This window comes from Molossus molossus, unplaced genomic scaffold, assembly GCF_014108415.1.
Source record: "Molossus molossus isolate mMolMol1 unplaced genomic scaffold, mMolMol1.p scaffold_m16_p_13, whole genome shotgun sequence".
Classification (NCBI taxonomy): domain Eukaryota; kingdom Metazoa; phylum Chordata; class Mammalia; order Chiroptera; family Molossidae; genus Molossus; species Molossus molossus.
In genome coordinates, this window is record NW_023425348.1 from 52,352,524 (window position 1) to 52,374,476 (window position 21,953).

At 46.6% G+C, this 21,953-nt stretch overlaps 1 protein-coding gene across 1 annotated transcript in view; it reads right to left on the bottom strand.

Moving 5' to 3' along the window:
• Positions 1-21,953, bottom strand: part of DENND2B (DENN domain containing 2B) — a 159,142-nt gene that overhangs the window by 113,000 nt on the left and 24,189 nt on the right. The window lies entirely within an intron of this gene.

Here is a 21,953-nt window from a genome sequence, read left to right on the forward strand (position 1 = left end):
ATCTTGGGTGACAGGGCTGAAATGAGCACAAAAAGATAATGTGTGAAAGCATTCTCCTTAAATCAGGCACTGAGTTGAGAACTTCACTCATCCCAGCTGCTCATCACCACAAAAAACAAAAACCTGGCACAGTTATTTTCCCCCCAAGAAAAGAACACAGAGCCTCAAAGGGGGTACACACCCAATCACCCACTGAAATGGCCAATCTGACCCAAGTACCAGCTCAGGAATCCCTCATAGACCCTAGTGTCCCAAGTCTGCAAAAGAAGACAGAATGAAACAGCAAGTTCAAGACATGAAATCACTAAGGTTTTTCCCTCCTCCTACTCCCAACAGGCATCCCTCTGCTCTTCTCCTGACCCTCAAAATGCACATTCCATTTGCCCAGTCGCCACACTGAGAAAGAAGAGGTGATGCCCATCCATTTCTAAAATAAGGTATTATTCACAGTTTTACTATTATCACCAAGATTTCTTGAGCATCCACCACGTCAGGCATTTTCCCAAGTATGAGTGGGCAGGGGCCAGGGCCGGGTACTGAAGCTGACAGAAGTCAGTTTTTAAAGCAAACTGATAGAAGTCAGTTTTTAAACTTCAAAAAACCCTCCAGACCAGACACAGAATGCAGGCCGTGCTCCCCCTAGTGGCACGCTGCAGTCAAACAGGTTCCTTGGGGCCTGTCCACAGCCAGGAGAGACATAGGAAGGACCCCATGGGGAGAACTGGAAACCCTGCGTGGGTGCTACAGCCAGAGGACAACTGAATCCCTCTGCTGCTTCTTCGAGGCTGGATTCAGGTCAGTCCTACCAGACCTGTCCTGAAGGGTAGGGCTTTTACAGCCGCAAAGGGCCTAGTGCCTGTTGAGAAGCCCACAGGTACACTTGTGCCAGAAACCTGGGAGACATCCATCTCTCTACCTCTCTCTCCCCCCACATCCAATCCACTTACCACTTCCAAATAATTCTACTTCCGAAATGTCTTTTATCTGTCCATTTTCCTGCATCCTCACTGCCTCCCCAGTCACCTCCCTTAATTATGGCCAAAAATTCCCAGCTACCCCAGCTTCCACTCTTGCCCTCACAGCTCCCTTCTCTGCGGAGCTGTCTGAATTATCTTTAAACCAGATCGTGTCATTTCCCACCGCACTTAGGATAAAATAACAATTCTTACCAGGACCGATGAGGCTCAGCATGATCCTTCTCCAGCCTCCTCTAAATACGTTTTCTGCCCTCCCCCTCTCTGTGCTAGCAACACAGGCCTTCTTATAGTTCCCCAAAACTCCCAGAATTTTTCCAGGCTGTTCCCCTTTGCACAGGACACTCCCCCACCCTTAGTCCTTGCCTGGCTGACGCTTATTCACCATGCCCTAACTTGTCGCTCACCTCCTCAGAGGACTCCTCCACGCTCCTCCAGTCTAAACGAGAACTGACCTTCACAGCACCACCATGTGTTATTGCGCATCTGTGCAATCTCGGTCTTCCCCATGATTCCGTAGGATCAGGAACCTGGGCTGTTTTTTGGTAACCACCATATCCCCTGCATTAAGTCTGGGGCCCACCTCCCAGCTGGCACTCAATAGATATCTGCGTATATGAACGCATAAAATGCCATTTCTTCCTGTCCTATAGGAAAAAGAAACTTGGAACAGCTATTTCGTGTCACTCACTGTATCTTTTTTTTTTTATCCTCACCCGAGGATATTTTTCCATTTTTTGTACAGATAGAGTGGGAGGGAGAGAGAGGAAGGGGGAGAGAGAGAGAGAAACATCGACGTGAAGGGACACATCGAGTGGCTGCCACCTGCACGACCAACCAGGGCCGGGGACAAACTGCAACCGAAGTACATGCCCTTAGCGGGAACCGAACCCGGGTCTCTCCGGACCGCAGGCCGACGCTCTAACCGCTGAGCCAAACCGGCCAGGGCCTCACTGTATCTTTTGGTAGACTAACAAACATAATTATATCTCCTTTCCTCGTGTGCCTTGCCTATGGGCTCAAGAGAAAATTCCCGTAAAGTCTCCCTGTGGTTTGTTTCCCAGAACTTTCCTCGTAAGGTCACTCTTCTGGGGACGCGCTCCTGGGTTTGACAGCCTCTCCCATCACCAGAGTGCCCATCACAGGCCCTCTACCACCAGTGTCGCTGCCAAGCCAAACAGACGCAGGGACAGGCCCACATCCCAGGGATGAAAAGGTTCTCTCAGTTCAGCTCCATTCAGGGACAAAAATACGTTCACCTCCACTGTGCAGGTCACTGTGCTTACAGTAAATACATGTTTACTTGAAAAAAGAAAAAAAGTCATCCTATGTTTTAAAACTTGGATATGAGTATACAAGGCTTGCAAAAATGTTTTCCAGCCCTGGCCGGTTTGGCTCAGCGGTTAGAGCGTCGGCCTGCGGACCAGAAAGTCCCGGGTTCGGTACCTGCTGAGGGCACGTACCTTGGTTGCAGTTTGTCCCCGGCCCTGGTTGGGGTTGTATGGGTGGTAACCAGTTGATGTCTCTCTCTAACATCGATGTTTCTCCCTCTCTCCCTCCCGCTCTATCTGAAGATAAATGCAAAAATGTCCTCAAGTGAGGATAAAAAAAAAATGTTTTCCATTATGAAAAAAATTTTTTCAAACTATTGTCTGGTGGGGGCACAGGAGGGTAATGAGACCTAAATAACAGCAAGAGCAGTGTGACTAAGTCCAACCCCATCCCCACCAGCTACATCACCACCAAAATCTGAAATCCTTCCTGGCTTCATTTCCTGCCCACCACCCCTTTATAGGCACAAACACAGCACAACACCTAGTGCTCTGAGGACAGTTTCCCTCCCCTTCCCCCACCTCTCACACTGTTACCTTTATCTGAGTTCCTCTCCTTCCCCAATTAGCAACATCGGGTTGCCCTCAAAGCCCAACTCAGTTAACCCTCCTCTGTGAAACATGTCTTGATCTCCTGGCAGAATCTGTTTGTCTACTCTGCGTGCCCACAGCAGTTTGAAAATGCCTTTATTGTGATATTTACATCACTTTATCACTGCTACTTGTCCCCGTCTCCCTCACAGTCATGAGCCTCTTGAGATCTATCCACTTTAGTGTTTCATTCACAGTGGACAATCAATCAATGTGTGTGGGGTAAATGAATTACTGTAAAAGACTGAAAAAAACAAAACAAAAAACAGAAAGAGTTGTCCCCTCCATAAGACGAGGGAATTTAAGGGATAGATTTACACTGTACCAAGAGAATATATATGTATATAATAATTAGACTCTAGACTTGGTTCTAGAAGAATTTATCATATTTTCTTGTCTCTTTAAAAACAACTGAGCTCTGCCCTGGCCGGTTTGGCTCAGCGGTAAGAGCGTCGGCCTGCGGTCCCGAGAGACCCGGGTTCGGTTCCCGCTAAGGGCGCGTACCTTGGTTGCAGTTTGTCCCCGGCCCTGGTTGGTCGTGCGGGTGGCAGCCACTCGATGTGTCCCTTTCACATCGATGTTTCTCTCTCTCTCTCTTCCTCTCTCTCCCTCCCACTCTACCTGAACAAAAAAAAAAAAAATGTCCTCGGGTGAGGATAAAAAAATAAAAAATAAAAATATAAAAAAATAAATAAAAACAACTGAGCCCTGCCCTGGCCAGTATGGCTCAGCAGTTAGAGCGTCGGCCCACGGACCAGAGAGTGCCAGGTTCAGTTCCTGCTGAGGGCATGTACTTCAGTTGCAGTTTGTCCCAGGCCCCGGTTGGGGTTGTGTGGGTGGCAACCAGTCGGTGTGTCTCTCTCTAACATCAATGTTTCTCTCTCTCTCTTCCTCCCTCTCTCCCTCCCACTCTATTTGAAGATAATTGCAAAACTGTCCTCTGGTAAGGATAACAAATAAATAAATAATATAAATAAAAACAACTGAGCTCTTGCTGGGTGGCTCAGTTGGTTGGAGCGTTTTCCTGTACACCAAAAGGTGGTGGGTTCGATTCCTGGTCAGGGCACATACCTGGGTTGCACGTTAGATCCCAGTTCAGGTGTGCACAGGAGGCAGTCAATCACATCGATGTTTCTCTCTCCCTCCCTTCCTCTCTCTAAAATCAATAAACATATCCTTGGGTGAGGATAAAAAAACAACAACAACAAATCCTGTCCCTGAAAACACAGCGGCAGAGTAAATCTTTTAAAGTCACTCCTTACTTTGGGGATCAAAGGAAGATTCAAGGAAAGTGAACTGTTGGTTGGATCTCAGAATGCCTAGGAGCTGCAATAAAACTGCAGAGGCCTCTGGGGAGCCCAGCTCCCAGTTCCCGCCTGATTGGGGTCCAGCAGCATCTCCCCGGAAGACATCCAATCTGCCCAAGTAACAGAGAACCGGCATATGTCCTGCCCAGTTCCCCTACCTGGGCTCTGGCTGCCACGTGAGCGGGCAGCTTTTGCACAAGAACCTTTAATGGCTTCACGATTTTCCTTTTCTGCCTCTGAGAGGCCATACGGGGCAGGGGGATTAAAAATCCAGGAGTAGAGAGTCAGCACACTGGAACTCAGGTCCTGCTTCTAGGGTGGTGAGATCCTGAGCAAGCCCCTGTCCCCCACAGGGCCTCAGCTTTGTCCTGCGTATAATGAGAGGGTTGCTGCAACTAACTGTGCTCCAAGGCTCCTTCCAGCGTGAATGTTCTGCTGCAGTCACCTAGTCCCACTGCTTTCCGAATGAGTCCAAAGCAGCAGAAAGAGCTTGTTTTAGGGGCTACAGAGTCTCCACCTAAACCCTTTCAGCACCGCCCCTGGCTTGGGGCTCTGGAGTCATCTGCCTGGGATCAGACAGAAGACTGTCACCAACAAAGGGCAGCCTTTCCTGGGAGAAAAGGTGGGAGAGTCAGGCTTCCCGCCTAGGGAAGACTGGAGAGAAGCAAGGTGCCCGAGAATTGGCGATATGGAACTAAGGTATCTTGGAAGCCAGTCTGCCTCCTGCAATTCAAGCAGTCTCTTCATGGGCCCTACTAGGGCCTTTGAATCAACAAAATAAATGTCTCCTTCCAGATGTCAATCCCAGCGCTCCTCTGAGAGCCACATCTGGCAGGACCTCCAGTGTGCTGGCCACTGCTACACATACTTGCTTGCACAGCCTTCCCGAGAAAACAGAAAAATGCCCATTCGTGTGCACATCCTAGCATTTATGGAAGAGAATTCTCCCAGGTCCTTATTCCTGCCCTACTCCCACCTGACTCCTACCCATCGCCCTCTCCTCCCCCTCCCAACTCCCTACTCCCCAAACTACCCTAAGGCTCTGAACTAGAAAAGTGTGGGATTCGGCCCTGGCCGGTTTGGCTCAGCGGTTAGAGCGTCAGCCTGCGGTCCAGAGAGACCCGGGTTCGGTTCCCGCTAAGGGCACGTACCTCAATTGCAGTTTATCCCTGGCCCTGGTTGGTTGTGCGGGTGGCAGCCACTCGATGTGTCCCTTTCATGTCGATGTTTCTCTCTCTCTCTCTCTCTTCCTCTCCCTCCCTCCCACTCTATCTGTACAAAAAATGGAAAAATATCCTCGGGTGAGGATAAAAAAAAAAAGTGTGGGATTCAGCCTGTAATTATCCTATAATCGATCCCACTGCCCTGTGATGAAACAATTCCTGGACATCTCCATGCTGGGTTGAGCACACCCTCCTTCGGTCTGCCAGCCTTCCACAGCCCTAGTTCACCTCCACTCAGCTCACAACCCTCAATGTGAAACTCGGAGTTCAGCTCCCCAGGGCACAAGGTGCTCAGTGGCTTGATCCAGTCTCTTGGAGTATGTCACAATGCTCATCTATAGGCTAACTTCCTGGAATTTCTCAAATCCATAGGCCCCAACCACCGCCCCTTGTTAAGTTCAACCATTTTAACACTGGGCCACATAAACAGTCTTGGGCCAGGAAAGACTTTCTCAAGGAAGCACTATCCCAGGCCCCCTCAAAGCACCATGTTACCCCTTCAGAACAGGCTTCTCTTGCTTACTTGGCTTAGAACTGAGCTCAACCAAGATCCTAATCTGTCACGACTGAAGCTTCAGGGTGGGGAGGTAGGGTACCAAGTGGGGGGAAAAGAGATGAGGAATAAGAGAAGGTGGATGCGAATGGCTCTTCCATGATATAACCAGGAAGATACCATGAGCCTGGGAAAGGAATGCCCTGCAGATAAGTTCTGGGTGGAGCTGGGGAATGTGGGCGCAGACAGTCACCTGCCCTGTGCTCTCTCCTGAGTCTTCCTGTCTGCACTGGATTCCCATCCCACCCCCTGTCCTCAGAATAGTCTACTCCTCCAGGGGAGCAGTGCTCACTGCCTTGCATTCTGGTGCACCAAGGCTGATCCAGCTTAATTCTTCTGCTGCTGTACAGTACTAGTCTTTAGGAAGAACCATGTCTTAACTCTGAATCCCAGTTTAGGGCTCTGTAACAAGAACAATTAATAAATTTTTAATATATAAATTAATGATACCAACTAACCAGCTAATCAATCTAACTAATAAGAAATCAACAATATCTACATAGAACCTAAACCATTTGGTGCTTAGCACCTCAGAGTGGTCCGGGGTTTTCAAGGTGTAGTGTGTAGACAAGATGACTATAAGTAATAGATGGACAAACATTTTTAAAATTTTCAGTATTTTTATATTTATCTTAATGTGCATAAGAAAAAAGAGAACCAGCTGTTAACCCCTGTTTCCACTGATCTCACCGATGAGACCAATGCTAAGGAAGGTATATAAGTTTTTTGTTTGCTTTTAGTTTTGTTTTGCCAAAATTAGTGGGTAAAAGTTTAAAGAGAAATGGGATACTTGCAAAGTATCCCTCCCAGAATATTTACGAACTGCAATAGCAGAAACAGTCAACTGGATAGTGGAGAAACCTAGCACATGTGATCTTAACCAAGCGATCAAAGCCAACATTACTAGTACTGAGACATGTTGACGTCAGGCACCCCTGACATGATGCACTCAGAAGGGCATCTCATCTCTGTGGTGTTCTTCCCAGATCCATAACCTCCACCTAATTATGACGAAACATCAAACAAACCTAACTTGAGGGACTTATATAAAGTACCTGACCAGCATTCCTCAAGTGTCAAGGTCATAAAAGACAAGGACAGACTAAAGAACTAGCATAGACTGGAGGAGACTAAAAGACACACCTACCAAATGCCATGTGAGATCCTGAATTAGATCCTGGAACAGTAAAAAGGACCTCAGTGGGATAAACTAATGAAATCCAAATTAAGTCAGTATATAGTTTGCATTATACCCATTGATAATTGTACCATAGTTACATAAGATTAGAAAAAGTATCTTTGCAACTTTTCTGCAAGTCTAAAATTATTTTAAAATAAAAAGCTTTTCCCTGGCCAGTCTTGCTCAGTGGCTAGAACACTGGCCCACAGATCAAAGAGTCATGGATGCAATTCCAGTCAAGGGCATGTACCTCAGTTGCAGTTAGATCCCCGGTCCTGGTTGGGGTCGTGCAGGAGATAACCAATCGATGTGTCTCACATCAATGTCTCTCTCTCCCTCCATCCCTCCCTCCTACTCTATCTGAAAATCAATGGAAAAATAGCCTCAGGTGAGGATTAAAAAAATAAAAATAAAAAGCTTTCAAAGAGCCAATTTAAAGATAAATAAAAATATATATGGTATAAATCATAAAGGTGGGTGAGAATTGCTAGAGTAGCCACCCTTCACACCCTTCATCTAAGAAAAGCTGCCCCCAGATTGAGAATTGTGGCTGTGGAAGAATATTTAGTAAATAAGGGAAGTATTCACTTTATGTTACTTGGGAAAAAATAAATTACCCCATTTTGTTAAAAAATATGTACCACATATATAATGCACAGAAAAAAATGTCTGCATTAAAAATAACCTATGCTGAACAAAGTACAGATGACATTTATTAAATAGAAAATGGGACAGCTTTTGAAAAATAACTTGGCTAGATCAATTAAAATGCTCATATTCTTTGACTCAACATCCTCACTTCTAGGAAGTTATACCAAGAAAAAATTCCAAATAAGAGGGGAAAATGCATGTTCCCCACATTATTTATAATAATAAAAATACAGAAATAATTTCCATGTCAATCATCACTAGACTGGTAAATATCACGTTTTTAACTATGACTCATAGTAAAAAATATACTTCATATTGTAATATACTATGTGTATGTGTGAGAGAACCTGTGTGTGTGTGTGTGCGTGTGTATAAAACTGAATTGAGCCCTGGCCGGTTTGGCTCAGCGGTTAGAGCGTTAGCCTGCAGACCAAAGAGTCTCGGGTTCGATTCCGGTCAAGGGCACATACCTCAGTTGCGGTTCATCTCTGGCCCTGGTCAAGGTTGTGCAACCAGTCAATGTGTCCCTCTCATGTCAATAGTTTTCTCTCTCTGTCTATCTCTCTCCCTCCCTCCAACTCTATCTGAAGATAAATAGAAAAATATCCTCGGGTGAGGATTAAAAAACAAAAAAAAGCGAACCAAAAAGGTTTCTCAAAGTAATACTTATCTTTACTATGTGTGATGCTTGCTACTTTCTATACTAATCTATTTCATTAAGAAAACAAACAGAGCTTGTTAGAGCCCCATTAAACTGATTTCCCAACCTGCTAGTGACGACTGCAGTCTGAAAAACACTGTGCTCGGTGGACTATTGTGCAGCCATTAAAAAGATGTCTATAATCCACCAACGGGTAAGGGTGATTGGCCCTAGGGAAACAAAAGAGAAGATGGAACGAAGATTTGCTTTTCACTACACATTGTTTTGTACATTTTGAATTTACAACACATACATGTATTACCTATTTAAAAAGTAATGTTATGTGATGACTCTGAAGACTTAAACAGCATCAGCAATGCTAATTATGCATAACAAAGCTATAACTGCACTAAAAATATAAAAACACATACAAGCGAAAAAGAAACTTATACCAAAACAATAACCACATGCTAGCCATTTTTTCCTTTTTACTAAGTTCTAAATATTTGACACTGTTATTATTTTACTTCTACAATTTAACATACAGGATGAGGCAAAAGTAGGTTTACAGTTGTTTGTATGGAAAATAATACAATTAATAAATAATAATACAAGAATAAACTCTGTGTTTCACATACCCACAATTCTAAACCTACTTTTGCCCTGCCTTGTATATGTCTTTCTTAAATTAATGCATTGTTCACATAGAAGATTTCAAAGCTAATAGTAATGTTTAACTGGGTAATAGGTACATGAACGTTCGCATTTAAACAGTACGTATAAAAATACACTCTCTCTATATTTTTTAATGTCTTGATTGATTTTTGTAAAGAGAGAAGGGAGAGATAGAAACATCAATGTGAGAGAGAAACATCGATCAGCTGCCTCCTGCCCGCCCCCTACTGGGGATCCAGCCAGAAATCTAGGCATGTGCCCTGACAGGGAATCCACCCGGAACCTCCCAGTCCCTGGGACAATGCTCAATCCACCGAGCCACATCGGCCAGGATACTCTCTATATATTTAAGTGAAAGATTTCAAAATTGGACACTCTTTCCAGGTCTGCCTCTTTTCACCCTCAAACTCAGGAAGATACTCCCAACAAAGTGCTGGGATGGGACTTAAACCCATCAGTCAGGTGGATGCCTTTTGTCTTTGCAAAGAGGATCTAACACGAAACACACCACCATTGTGGCCCCCGGAGATTCCCACTCAGGACTGTGAGGTGGGCTAGTTTCAGCCATCCACACTCAGGACTCTCTTTTGTGTCCTTTAGCTTTCCCTCTCCCCCCACCAAACCACTGTTCATTCCTTCATATTTTTAATCACATATGACCTCTTCTGAGCAAAGGAACCATTTCTTATTCATCTTCACATTTCCAACAGGCTGCAATGTGGTGCTTTCTTTAAACATAGCCAAGTGCTCAATAAGTATTTATTAAATTAGCAATATCACAGGCAAAACTCCAGAGCAGAGTACGTGAACTGTGAGAAGTGGCAAGCACGCAGAAGGAAGCCCTGATCACTGGAGATTAAATACAAGCCCTACTAAAAAAAAATAAAAAGATAATTACTTTTATTTAATTAAATTAATATAGAATGATTATAAAGAATAAAGGAGATAACATATGTAAAACACTCAGCAACAGAGAGCAAGTGGTCCATAAATAACAGTTGGGGTTTTAAGAATAATATGCATATTTACATATATATTTATATATGGTATATGTTATGCATCACATAAACACAGACGTATGCACACACATATATCAAAGAATGCAAGAATGCCAGGGACACAATTTGTCTGGACTTCAGAAAAACCTCTCTGGGCCTTATGGATATAACAGAAGTACACTGGCAGCTGGATGGTCTGGAAACTCAGGACAGCGGGGCCCAGGCAGGGCAGCAAAACGAATCAGTACTAACTAGGAAGACGTGCTCTGGATCTCCCAGAAGTCCAGACACTTCCCATCTGTTCTAGATCCCGTCATGGCCACCCTTTCTACCAATGACTTAGGTAAGACTTGCATATCAAAACTGCCTATGACAAACTAATTGGGAGGGATAATGAAAATGCTAGAGATATAATCGGAAAAAAAGGCCTCTAAAAACTAGAACCATAACAACATGACATTTTAAAAGGATGAAAGATACCACTTTACACAAGAGGAAAAAATGCACGACAACATAATGAAAATGGCATACATGTAAGAGACTTGAGCAATGGCTCAACATGAGTCAACTGAGGGTCAGTGTAACTTTGAGTTTCATTGACTGAAATACAGAGCACAGGTCAAATGAGGTTCATGTCTTACTCGGCTCCATTCTAATTAGAACAATAACAACAGCGAATCCAGGGGAGACACACACTATATTTGCAAACCCAGAGGGAAATGGAGTCTTAATAACATCTCAGGCAAGCACGCTGAAGGAAAAACAGAAAATCCAATCTGTGTAGCCCCTTAAACTGGGAAATAAGATAACATGCCTGGTTCATGAAGCTCTTACATCCTCCTGCAGAAGAGGAAATAGAAAACTACCACTTTTAGCCCCATGGAGTCATCTCTGGGGACTCGTGGCTAGAAAGCTTACAGGAAAAAGAGACAGCTGAGCCCTGCCTAATCTGCCCTTTGTCCCTCCTGCTACTCACATCAGAACCTCCCATTTGGGGGTCTGACCACCCAAGCTTTAGCAAGGACACAGAGAAGCTCAGGAATCCAAACAATTCTTACCCATTATCTCCCCCAAACCATGGTTAACCATGATCAGAGTTACAAAGTGATATTTTTACTATCAGAGTGAATTCTTGTGGATCTTTAACCTCCTATACTAAGCTGTCATCTGATAGCTGTTTGTGAGCAAGGGCTCTGGTTTGTCTGTTGTAACTGAAACATTAGACACGAGGAATGCAGCTCGTCAGCTCTGTCAGGCAGTCCTGGGATATAGACACACCAGGTCATCTCCCAGAATGGGAAACTATGATGCTTCTTCTAAGGACTCAAGAAGAATCAGGAAGAGAGAAGAGCAGCAGTCCCTCAAAATCCAGTTCTTAGCCTCGGAACATGGAGGCGGCCCTGGTGTGCAGGTGAGTATCATACCAAATAAACATCCGTGTCCTAGAGCAGAAGATGCCATTTTTTATCCATTCTCTCCTTCTTTTCCCCAAGGGTGGGAACCTAGAAGTTTCTAATTTATGTAAGGATTTGCTCCTTTCTTGCCAATACATGTACTAGATGTATCTATCCCATTTTCATGTAGAAGAGAGCTAGTTTGACTTCCATATACACACAAAAAAAGTGCTTATAAACATTCATTCACTTAGGGATCAACACAGAGGAATCAGGGAACACTATGTAAAGTATACGATTGTCCAATCAGTAAGCTGTACACCCAAACCAATACAAAATAAAAAAAAAATTAAAACAGCCCTGGACTGTGTTGCTCAGTTGTTTGAGCATCATCCTGTGCACCAAAAGGTCACCAGTTCAGTTCCCAGTCAGGGCACATGCCTGGGTTTCAGGCTCGATTCCCAGCAGGGGGCATGCAGGGGGCAGCTGATGGATGGTTCTCTCTCACATAAATGTTTCTCTCTCCTCCTTTCCCTTCCTCTCTCTCTAAAGTCAATAAAAACATATTTTTTAAAATGTAGAGGAATCTATGCAATGGGGGGAAAAAACAGACCCGAGGTTGCTAGGCAGGGAAGATGGATGAAATGATAAGAGGAAAATCAAAGGAATGTGGAGGGAGAAGAGAGAGTGATTTAAGATCCTGAAGGACGGACACAGAAGGATGCCTGTTTGGAAGTCTGAGAACAGCATATTTGGGGGAATTCCTGAGTGTTACTCCCGGGATGTCAAGGAACATATCTGAGTACCACTTAGCCTTTGGCAGGAAAGAAAAAACTTCAGAAAGCCTATGGTTCCCTCAGTGCCAGGGTTCCTTACCCTGGGTTCATGTGCTTGTCCATACCCCATGTCACGGGCTGCCAGTGACTGCGCGGAGGGAGGCAGAGCGAAAAGAACAAAGGGTCAAGGACTACTGACCCCAGCACCGCAGATACCAGCAGAGGACTTCTTTCTCACAAGCTGTGGGACTCAGAGGCTGTAACTGGGAGACCCTGGCCCTCCTCAAAGCAAGGAAGTCAGCATTTGAGGGTCCTGAGGGCATGACAGACTGCAGCCACGCATCATCGATGCGGGTGCCATCTGCTGCCAGTAACGCGTGGACACACCTCTTCTAAGGCAAAGGCCCACAGGCGCCGAGCAGGGAAGTCCACTTGGGAGAGCTTGGCAAGATGAGGCTTGACTCTGTGTACTCCCAAAAGAGTGACCCCTGCTTATTAATTCTTGTTCCTTTTCAGACGTGGAATTTCTCCAAACAGCCGGCAGAGGCACAGCTACCAGGCAGTCACAGAAGGTCAGAGGCCCAGAGAGGGCTGTGAGAGTGTGGGAGGCAAAGACGGAGACTCGCGATTGGGGTCTGGAGGTTTGCAGAGTGCCTCAGGATGCTGAGGGCGACCCTCCTCTCTTCTCCCTTCGACGTCTCCCTCCCTCCCGCTGTACGGGGCAATACGCATGAGCACGAGGAGGGAAGACCAAGAGTTATTTCAACAGAAAACAAGAACTTGAAGATGACCAGCTGTGGAGGCGAGGAAGGGTCCAGAATGACTCCCAGGTTCTGGCTGGGATCGCTGGGCGCCAGTCACCACCGCAGGACACGTAGACAAAACAGAAAGTTAAAGGTGCTTCACTCGTGGTCATGTCTGAGTTTACCCAAGAGAGGAGGTGGCTCAACACAGGAAGTTACTTAGACAAGATATACAAGAGTGGAGAGGACAGGCATGGCGGAAGCAGAAGGAGACAAGAAAAACAGTGAAGGAAAAAGAATAAAAGAGGAATGGAAGGAGTGGGGGGAAGGGGTGTGTGTGTGTGTGTGTGTGTGTGTGTGTGTGTGTGTGAAGCTGATAAAAACAGAGCCAGAATTCTGAGTTCCTCGCTACTGATCACCACCGGCCACAGTCCGCCAACAGCGGAGCTGTCCTCCCAGTAGTTAGGTCTGTGGTCAGCACATAAGGTGAAAACCATTTGGAGTCACATTACTCTTGAAATCCCCTCAGAAAAGCACCACATTGGACACCAGCCACAGTCTCCCAGGAAACCAAACTCAACGCTAGTCATGTACATTCTTTCCTGTACCCCTGAGAAATCTCAGAACTAGAAGAAACCGAGGAATCCATCTTCCTTGCCTAGTGCTTTTCAGGGGGCGGGAAAATCTTAGCAGTAAAACCAATGACCTGATCTGAAAGCTTCTGAATATGTTTCATTTTGCTCAGAGAAACTGGTCATCACCTAATGTCACCACCAGACAGGACTTTTCTCTGACCCCACACTCCTCCTGCCGAGCTACTTGTGCCCTAAAATTTCCCTAGGAGATAGAAGGCCAAGACTGGAGGTCCCGCTCTAGCACTAGCTGGCTGTGCGCGTTGGGAACATTACCTTCCCCTTTCTTGGCTCTAATCTCCCCATCAGGAAAATGATGCCAGACACGATGAACTCAAAGAGCCCAGACAACTGTGAGATAGTTACTGAATGATAAGTGCTTTGAAAAGTGCCATGCACTTCATAAGCATACTCTCACTGGGCAGAAATTTTAGCATCCTCTGTCTCCCCCCCAGCTGCATCCTTAATCTCCCACGTCTAGGTCCTACCTATTCCACTTTGGAATATTCTCTAGGATTCACTCCCTTCTCTATTTCTGTTGCTGACGTTCCATACTCTTAAGTGGGCCTCCTTCCTGCCAGTCTCTGTCCTCTCCAAAATGATCCTACTTTCTTAAAGAGTGATTTCCACAAGTCCCACCGGCCCTGCATCACCTCCCGTCTCCCAGGGGCCCGCCAAAGCAGAGCGTGCAGAGTTCAGGTCTGCAGACTGGGCACCCCCAAGGCAGAGCGCACGGTGACCCGGAGCGCCACGTGCTCTCCGCGTCCTTGCTGTTGTCCATCCAGCACACTTCCCACCCCGCCTCTGCTTACATCAAGTCCAGCTAACTTTCCAAGGCCAGAAAGGAGCCTGCCTCCTCCTAGAAAGTTTTCCTACACTTTTAAGATACAACTTTGTTTCTGAACTACAAACATATTCAGTTAGTGATCAGTTAAAATCTTCATTATTCTCTAATTCTTCAACCAATTTTGTCTCTCCCAATAGAGTATACATTCCCTCGGTCAGAAAAGAAACTTATATCTGAGTCACAATGTTGCCTCAGCTGAAAAATACAGTAAGTGTTGACTGCCTAATGGCTGAAAAGCAAGATCTCAGTTTTCTCTCCTGCCCTTGACCATTCACAGGAAATGCTGAGCGGGAGAAGTGAAATCAGTACCCTGACAACTCCTTAAGTACCTTCCCCCTTTTCCTCCTGCTCTCACTCACTCTGTTCGAGGTGGAAAGGCCTTCTCTAGCACAGATTCAAATCCACCTCTTCTCCAAGGGTGCACCTGAGCACCTCAGGGCAGCATGTGCAGGCCGTTATATTTAGCTCCATTGTTTGTTTTTAAATATGTTTTTACTGATTTTTTAGAAGGGGGGGAGAGAAAGAGAGAGAGACATCGATGTGAGAGAGAAACATCCATCAGCTGCCTCCTGCACGGCCCCCTACTGGGGACAGAGCCCGAAACCTGGGCACGTGCCCTGACTGGGAATGGATCCGGGACCTCTCAGTCCATGGGATGCCGCTCAATCCACTGGGCCACACCAGCCGGGCTTTAGCTCCATTCCTGATGTCCTGATCAGTCTGTGTTACAGCAGCGGCTGCTCACCACCTGACAGTGACAGGAAGATACAGGAAAGAAAGATGCGGAGGGAAGAAGACACAAGAACAGCTGTGTTTCAAAATACACCTTTCAGATTTGGGCCCTTAAAGTTAGGTCTGCTTCAAAATAAGCCACCTCTGCTCTCAAGCCCTAAAGAGGCAGGGCACAGACACCTCTACTGACCACACCAGTGAGGGCTGGCGGCTGCAAAGATGCTTCTCATCCTTAGGGAGTCAGCAGACAGAGGTGGGGACCCTAGCCGGTCAGCCCACTCTCAGAGCCAGGGCCTCTGCCCCAGAACACTCCAGGCCAGGACCCAACAGGCATAAATCACACAGCTACAGCTGACCCTTGAATAACGCAGGGGTCATCGTTGCCAAGCCCCATGCAGTTATAAATCTGTGTATAACTTCTGACTCCCCCAAAACTTAACTATTAATAGCCTACTGCTGACTGCCTTACCAATGCGTACATAGTTGATTAGCACACTTTTGTATGTTATATGTATCATATGCTATATTCTTTCAATAAAGTTAGAGGGGGGAAAAAGCTAAAGAAAAGCAAATGCTACTAAGAAAATCATAAGGAAGAGAAAATACATTTACAGTTTTGTTTTGTTTTTTAACCCACTTATAAGTGGACCAGCACAGTTCAAACCCGTGTTGTTTAAGGGTGGGGAGGGCTGTCATGGGACCAGCCCTCCACCCAGAGGAAGGCACTCATGGCCATCACACCCAGAGTACCCCACAGTGCAAGCACAGGCAGGCATGCCCAGACCCAGCTCCCCACTACTCTGGCCTCCAGCCACGCTGAAACACATCTCTGCAAAACTTCCCGGCTCTCCGCTCCCTCTCCAGATTTACTACCCCTTTCTGTTCCTTAGAAGTTTCTCTCTCTCCCTCTCTCTCTCTCTCTCTCTCTCTCTCACACACACACACACACACACACACACACGCTTGGGTAGTACCTAGAGCAAGAAAGCTCACCTGCTCAGTATGTTCATTCTTCATAATGCTCTATTGGGCCATTTCTACTTTGCAGGAGCTGCTGATGCCGCCCTCTAGATTTTAAACTAGGTAAAGGTGGCGGCACCTGCCTTCAAGATCCAGAGGATGCCAACATAAGACTGGGAAGACACCCAGTTGGACGGCCACCCAAAGACGGATTCTCTCACCTGCCTCTAAGCTCCATCCTCCCAAAAGGTATCTTCTGCACCCATCTCCAGGGCCAAACAAGGACCGGAGGAAACGGAGTTCTAATCTTCCTTCTCACTCCGTTCCAGAGCGGCAAGGAGACAGGGAAGCAAGTGGGAAAAAACTTGAAGAAGACTCAACACCACACCACACCCTATGAAAAGCTAGCTCCTGGTTCCAGAATTGCAAGAAAGGGAAATTCCACCTTCCAGCTCCTGGTGCTCTCCAGTGGTTCCCCTGGTCCCAGGGACACTGCCTTAGCATTCCTGTTCACAGGGGCATGAAGCAACCGCACTCCCCAGAGCCCCAGGGGCAGGGAGCTGGGCAGAAAGGAATGCAGACGGCTTCCCAGAAGTGCCGGCTGAGAAGGAAACCAAGGGCTCACCACAGCTTCCTGGGCCCAGGAAAGGAGAACCAGCTCTCAGACGAAGGCCTGTGACAGCTCAGAGACCCTGAAGGTGAAAGCCCCAAAGAAAAGAACAGCACAATGGCCGTAAGACACCCGAATAGAACAAGACCGGGCTGGCCCCATATGGCATCAAGTAAGCCGTGGCTGTACCTGGCTGTGAGCAAGAGTCTCAGAGACACCCCAAACCATCGACAGCCCCAGAGAAACCCAAGGCGGGCCTGGGATGAGGATGTCTGAGCCTCTTCGCGTCAGTATAAGCTTAGTATAATTCTGCCGGTGGCTTTCCACGAAGAGGCTTCATTTTCTTCTCCCACGTCTTGGGGGAGGAGGGCGGAACCAGAGTGAGTGGCCAACATCTGACGGGAACGCAAAGCTGGAAGCAGAAGGGCTTCGCGGGCTCCAGCCCCTCACAGCTCCGATCTCTCTAACATGCTTCGGAGGTCACAGCGCTCTTCCCATCCCACCACGGCTCCCAGATCCCAGGCACGAGGCTGAGGAAAGAGGAAGACCCTCCCTGCAGATGTGCTTTCTCCAATCTGTCACATATGACAGCTTCGGAAGGCTCTGGTCTAGGATAAGCCCAGGGAAGGAGCAGAACATGGAAAGGAAGTTATTAGACATGCCTTCCCCTTGTATACTAGGTGTCCACACTCCGCGTATCAAAAGAAAATATTCAAGTAATTTTAATAAAAATGAGTTAAATCATAAACTGCTTTCCATTCCAAGAAAAGGGCAACTCCTAATATAGATTCCAAAACACCCAGACCAGGCTTCCCCTTCCATCGCATATCCAACTCCCAGCTTGGAACCCTCACCAGTCGTTAGTATCAACACAAAATACACAGAGAGACACAGAAACACACACGTCTGTTCATTCCTCTAAGCTTTGTTCCCACAGCCAAAGCTGTAAGGCGCTTTCCAATGTCAGGTCCCTGTGGAGACAGCAGGAGGCAAGAATGAGATGTAGGCTTTTCCCAAGCAAAGGCCTTGGCCGCCAACAGGCTGGGGGTGGCTTTGGACACCCCCACGGGCAGGAAGGAGGCCGAGCACCTGGAATCTCCCATCCTCCACAACACCACTGGCTGATGTCAGCTCTCTGGTAGCCACATGTCTGCCTCCCAGCCGCTGGGTTTTTGCCCATCCTCACCTCAAAATTGCACAAGACATGTCTGTAACCGGCTAGGTCAGTTACTTACAGCTTGGTACCAATGAAGCAAAGGTAAGAGGTTTGCTACTTAAAAGAACCATTAGTTCTACCCTGGCCTGTGGCCACAGGTTTTATTCCCAAACCCTGGTCCACGTGCATGATGCTTCTTTCAGAGACGAGACCCAAGGTGAGCTCACACCATCTCTGGGCACCAGAAAAAGAAGGACGAAGAAAGAGGTAGTCAGGTGTGGACATACTTCTGTGGAACTACATAATGCACACATCCTCAGGCAAAGACATACGGACAAGTCATCCCATGCTAACAGGAAATTCTCAGCCACTTGGAACTAGTAGAGGTTGGAATTTTATCCAAAAGAACGGTTTCGTTTTTCTGAACTGTTCATTCTACAATGAGCTTCTTTCTACACAGAGCACAGGGACGTCTTCGGTTTTCATAACCTGGCAGATTTGTCCCACCAGTAATGTCCGTGGCTTCAAACAAGAAGCTTTCCACTTACGGCCTGACACGGCATCGCAACAAGAATGTATGATTTCCTACTCCAAAATAGGAAGGCATAATTCAATAAACTCCACAAAACAACATGTTTAAACAATGTGGTCTGGTCATAATTAGATCATGACTTTCAAAGTGGGAGAACTTCTTCAGGCTTTACATGAAATTATTTCCCCAAAGAGATACCCACTGCACAGGGAAATGGCACACATCGGCACCCCCACCTCCCACCTGCCTAGAGACACAGGCGAGAGGGGACGGAGCTTTCCAGAGCCAGCCCCAGGCCTTCCTGGGGAGCACGCTTCTTCCCCTCCGCGTGGCAAGAGCGGAGTCGGCCCCTTCCCTGGCTACATCGCCAACAGGGGAGAGAGGGTGAAGACCGTGTTTTGTTTTGTTTTGTTTTTTAAACTTTTTTTTTTTTTATCCTCACCTGAGGACATTTTTTTTGTTGTTGTTCAAATAGAGGGGGAGAGAGAGAGAGAGAGAGAGAGAGAGAGAAACATCGACGTGAAAGGTACACCTCGAGAGGCTGCCACCCACACGACCTAACCAAGGCCGGGGACAAACTGCAACCAAGGTACATGCCCTTAGTGGGAACCGAACCCGGGTCTCTCTGGACCTGAGGTCAACGCTCTAACCGCTGAGCCAAACCGGCCAGGGCAAGACTGTGTTTTCATTAAACTCTCTTTTATCAGTCAGTCATTTTTTTTTTTATTCTCACTCGAGGACATTTTTTTTTTTGCATTTATCTTCAGATAGAATGGGAAGAAGAGAGGGGGGAAGAGAGAGAGAGAAACATCAATGTGAGAGAGACACATCGACTGGTTTCCACCCACACAAGCCCAACCAGGGCGGGGACAAACTGCAACCAAGGTGCATGCCCTTAGCAGGGACCGAACCCAGTACACTCTAGTCCACAGTCCAACGCTCTAACTGCTGAGCCAAACCAGCCAGGGCTCAGTCAGTCACTTTTATAAGTTGAAGACATTTTCCCAAAGAAATAATATTAGACACATTAGCTGGATGTCCAGATAAGCTCATGACTGAATAGCATGGCTAAAATACTGTTTATATCTAATAAACATAAAAAACATACCTGTGTGACTACTAGCAGTAAAACAAAACACAGAGGAATAAAATTAAATAATTTTTACATATCTCAAAATTGTAGTCCTGGAAGAACAGGCCCATTAAGAGACGGGTGTTTTTAGGGATCTCGAAAGGTATTCACAAGAACAGACTGACAGCACCAGCTCTTCACACCACCTCACTTCAGTCCCAAATGTCTGACTTGCCTTTCGGAAGATTCTCGGTGGCGTGCTGATCAGCAATGAGTAGGGCTAGCTTTTGCTCCACAGTCCACGAAGGAAGGGGATAAGGAAGGCATTTCCTGAGGTAACCAAGCAAAATAGGTAGAAGAGAAAGAGAATGGAAGAAGAGGGTTACAGAGGATGTGAAGGATTTGCAGAACACCCGCCTGAGGGGGACCTGGAAGAGCTATGGTTGTAAGAGACATAGAAACCCCAAGTTCATGATACTCAGAACTGGAGTGGCAGAGAGGACACATTAGGCATTATCTGACAGTGACCAATTGGGCCATCTGCCTGGGAAAACTTGGTTGAAGACAAAATGGGATGGGGAAGAGCACCAAATAGAAAGACCTGAGTTCACAACTCTCATCAAGCCCCGAGTGGAACCATGACTTTGCGGACGATTTTGGCCTCCACAAGAACGTCTACAGAGCCCACAGGAACGCTCCCTGCCGGTTCTCTTGGCACTGGATGAACTGGAGAGTACTTAGCTACCTAAAGAAAACGAACCATCCCAGAGTTCTACGTCACCATGCAGAACCATGACGGAACCGGGGCTTGTGGAGTACAAAAATGTATGGAATGAGCATTGTGGTTTACGTCACGGGGACTTAAAGATCAGTAAGAATATTGCAGAATAGCAAAGAAGGCCCATTGGAAAGTATACAGAGTTGATTACATAGCTCTTCTCCCCAGAACTACTGAGTTCCATGACTTTCTCTAGCAAGTTTCAACAGCCCAAGAGCCTCCCAGAGTCAGGCACAGCAATAATGAGTGCAGGTCCTCATCACTAACCCCGCAGAAATGGGTATCCCCCGGCACGCCTTTACAAAAGTTCCTGCCCATTATCCCTGACAAACGATGACAGGGCAGCAAAAGACTCTGTAGACTGTCTTCGTCCAACTTATTCTGCACTGCTGGAAACCAAAGCAGATCTTTAGCGGGAAAGACAAAGTATAAACTAGCCAAGATTTGATGAAACCTCAGAACCCTTTCAGAGGGGACAGAGAGGGATAAGGAAGAAACTGAGTTCTGCCTGTCTGAGCATGTGTATGTACATGGAGGCTATGGCTTCCGTGGGCAGACGTTAGACCACTTTGTTTCTTCTTCAAAGAATTGCCTGTCATGAACACCAAAGGGGCAGCTCTCAGTCCTTCTGTCTACTTTTATGTCCTAGTTCCTGTGGATAGAATCCCCAAATATTACCCCTATTCCTTGCTAGAACCAAATCATACCACCTCCAGGCACAAGAACTGGAACACAGCCATGTACAGAAGGAGGGACCAACAAAGGCGGAAGTTGGACATGTTAGCAAACATTTACAATTTCTGGAAACTGCAGCTTCTAAGGGCTGTTTTCCACATGATGGGGAAATCAAAGCCAGGTGAGGGTCTTGGCTGAGTTTCAAGTGTTCCTGGGTTTCTGAAGGAGGTGGAAGGTGGGAGGCAGTTCTGAAACTGACCCCACAGAAGATCATACGGCCCACCTCCAAGGGTGACAGCAAACAGGTGGGGACCCCGAGCAAGCCCAGGGTGGACAGGCAGTTATCTCCTGAAGTCATCCTTCTCCGAGAATTTCCACCCAAACTAATGAAAACCCCATTTACACCAAACTAATGGAAACCCCATTTTGTTATCCCGTTTTATACTTTTTCCAAGTGACTATATATATCAATTTCATCTGTAATTGGATTTGCGTGCCCTTCTAGTTCCACTGATAGTACCTGTGAGAATGGTGCTCTGCCTCTGGACTATGTCCTCTCTCCTCAGTCCCCCAGCTCACCTCTGGGTTCCCATTCATACCCATAGATTCCTATCTTCTCTATCATAAGGTCCCTCTGTCAAAAGGAAATTGAGACACAATGTGCCTTATGCAAGATCACACCACAAATTAGCAGCACAGCCGGGATTAGAATCCAATTCTCCCCTCTGGTCCAGCACTCTTTCCAACTGACCACAATACCTCCGGTATAGGAGAAACATCTGCCCCAGAGCACCAAGACCAAAAATCAAAACAGTTTATCTGCATGTCTTCTTAAGCAAAACAACACAGCCGGAATGTTTGGCAGAGACTAAGTAAATATTTCATCTGGGATCTGTGCTGGAGGGGAGACGGCGGGAGTGAGG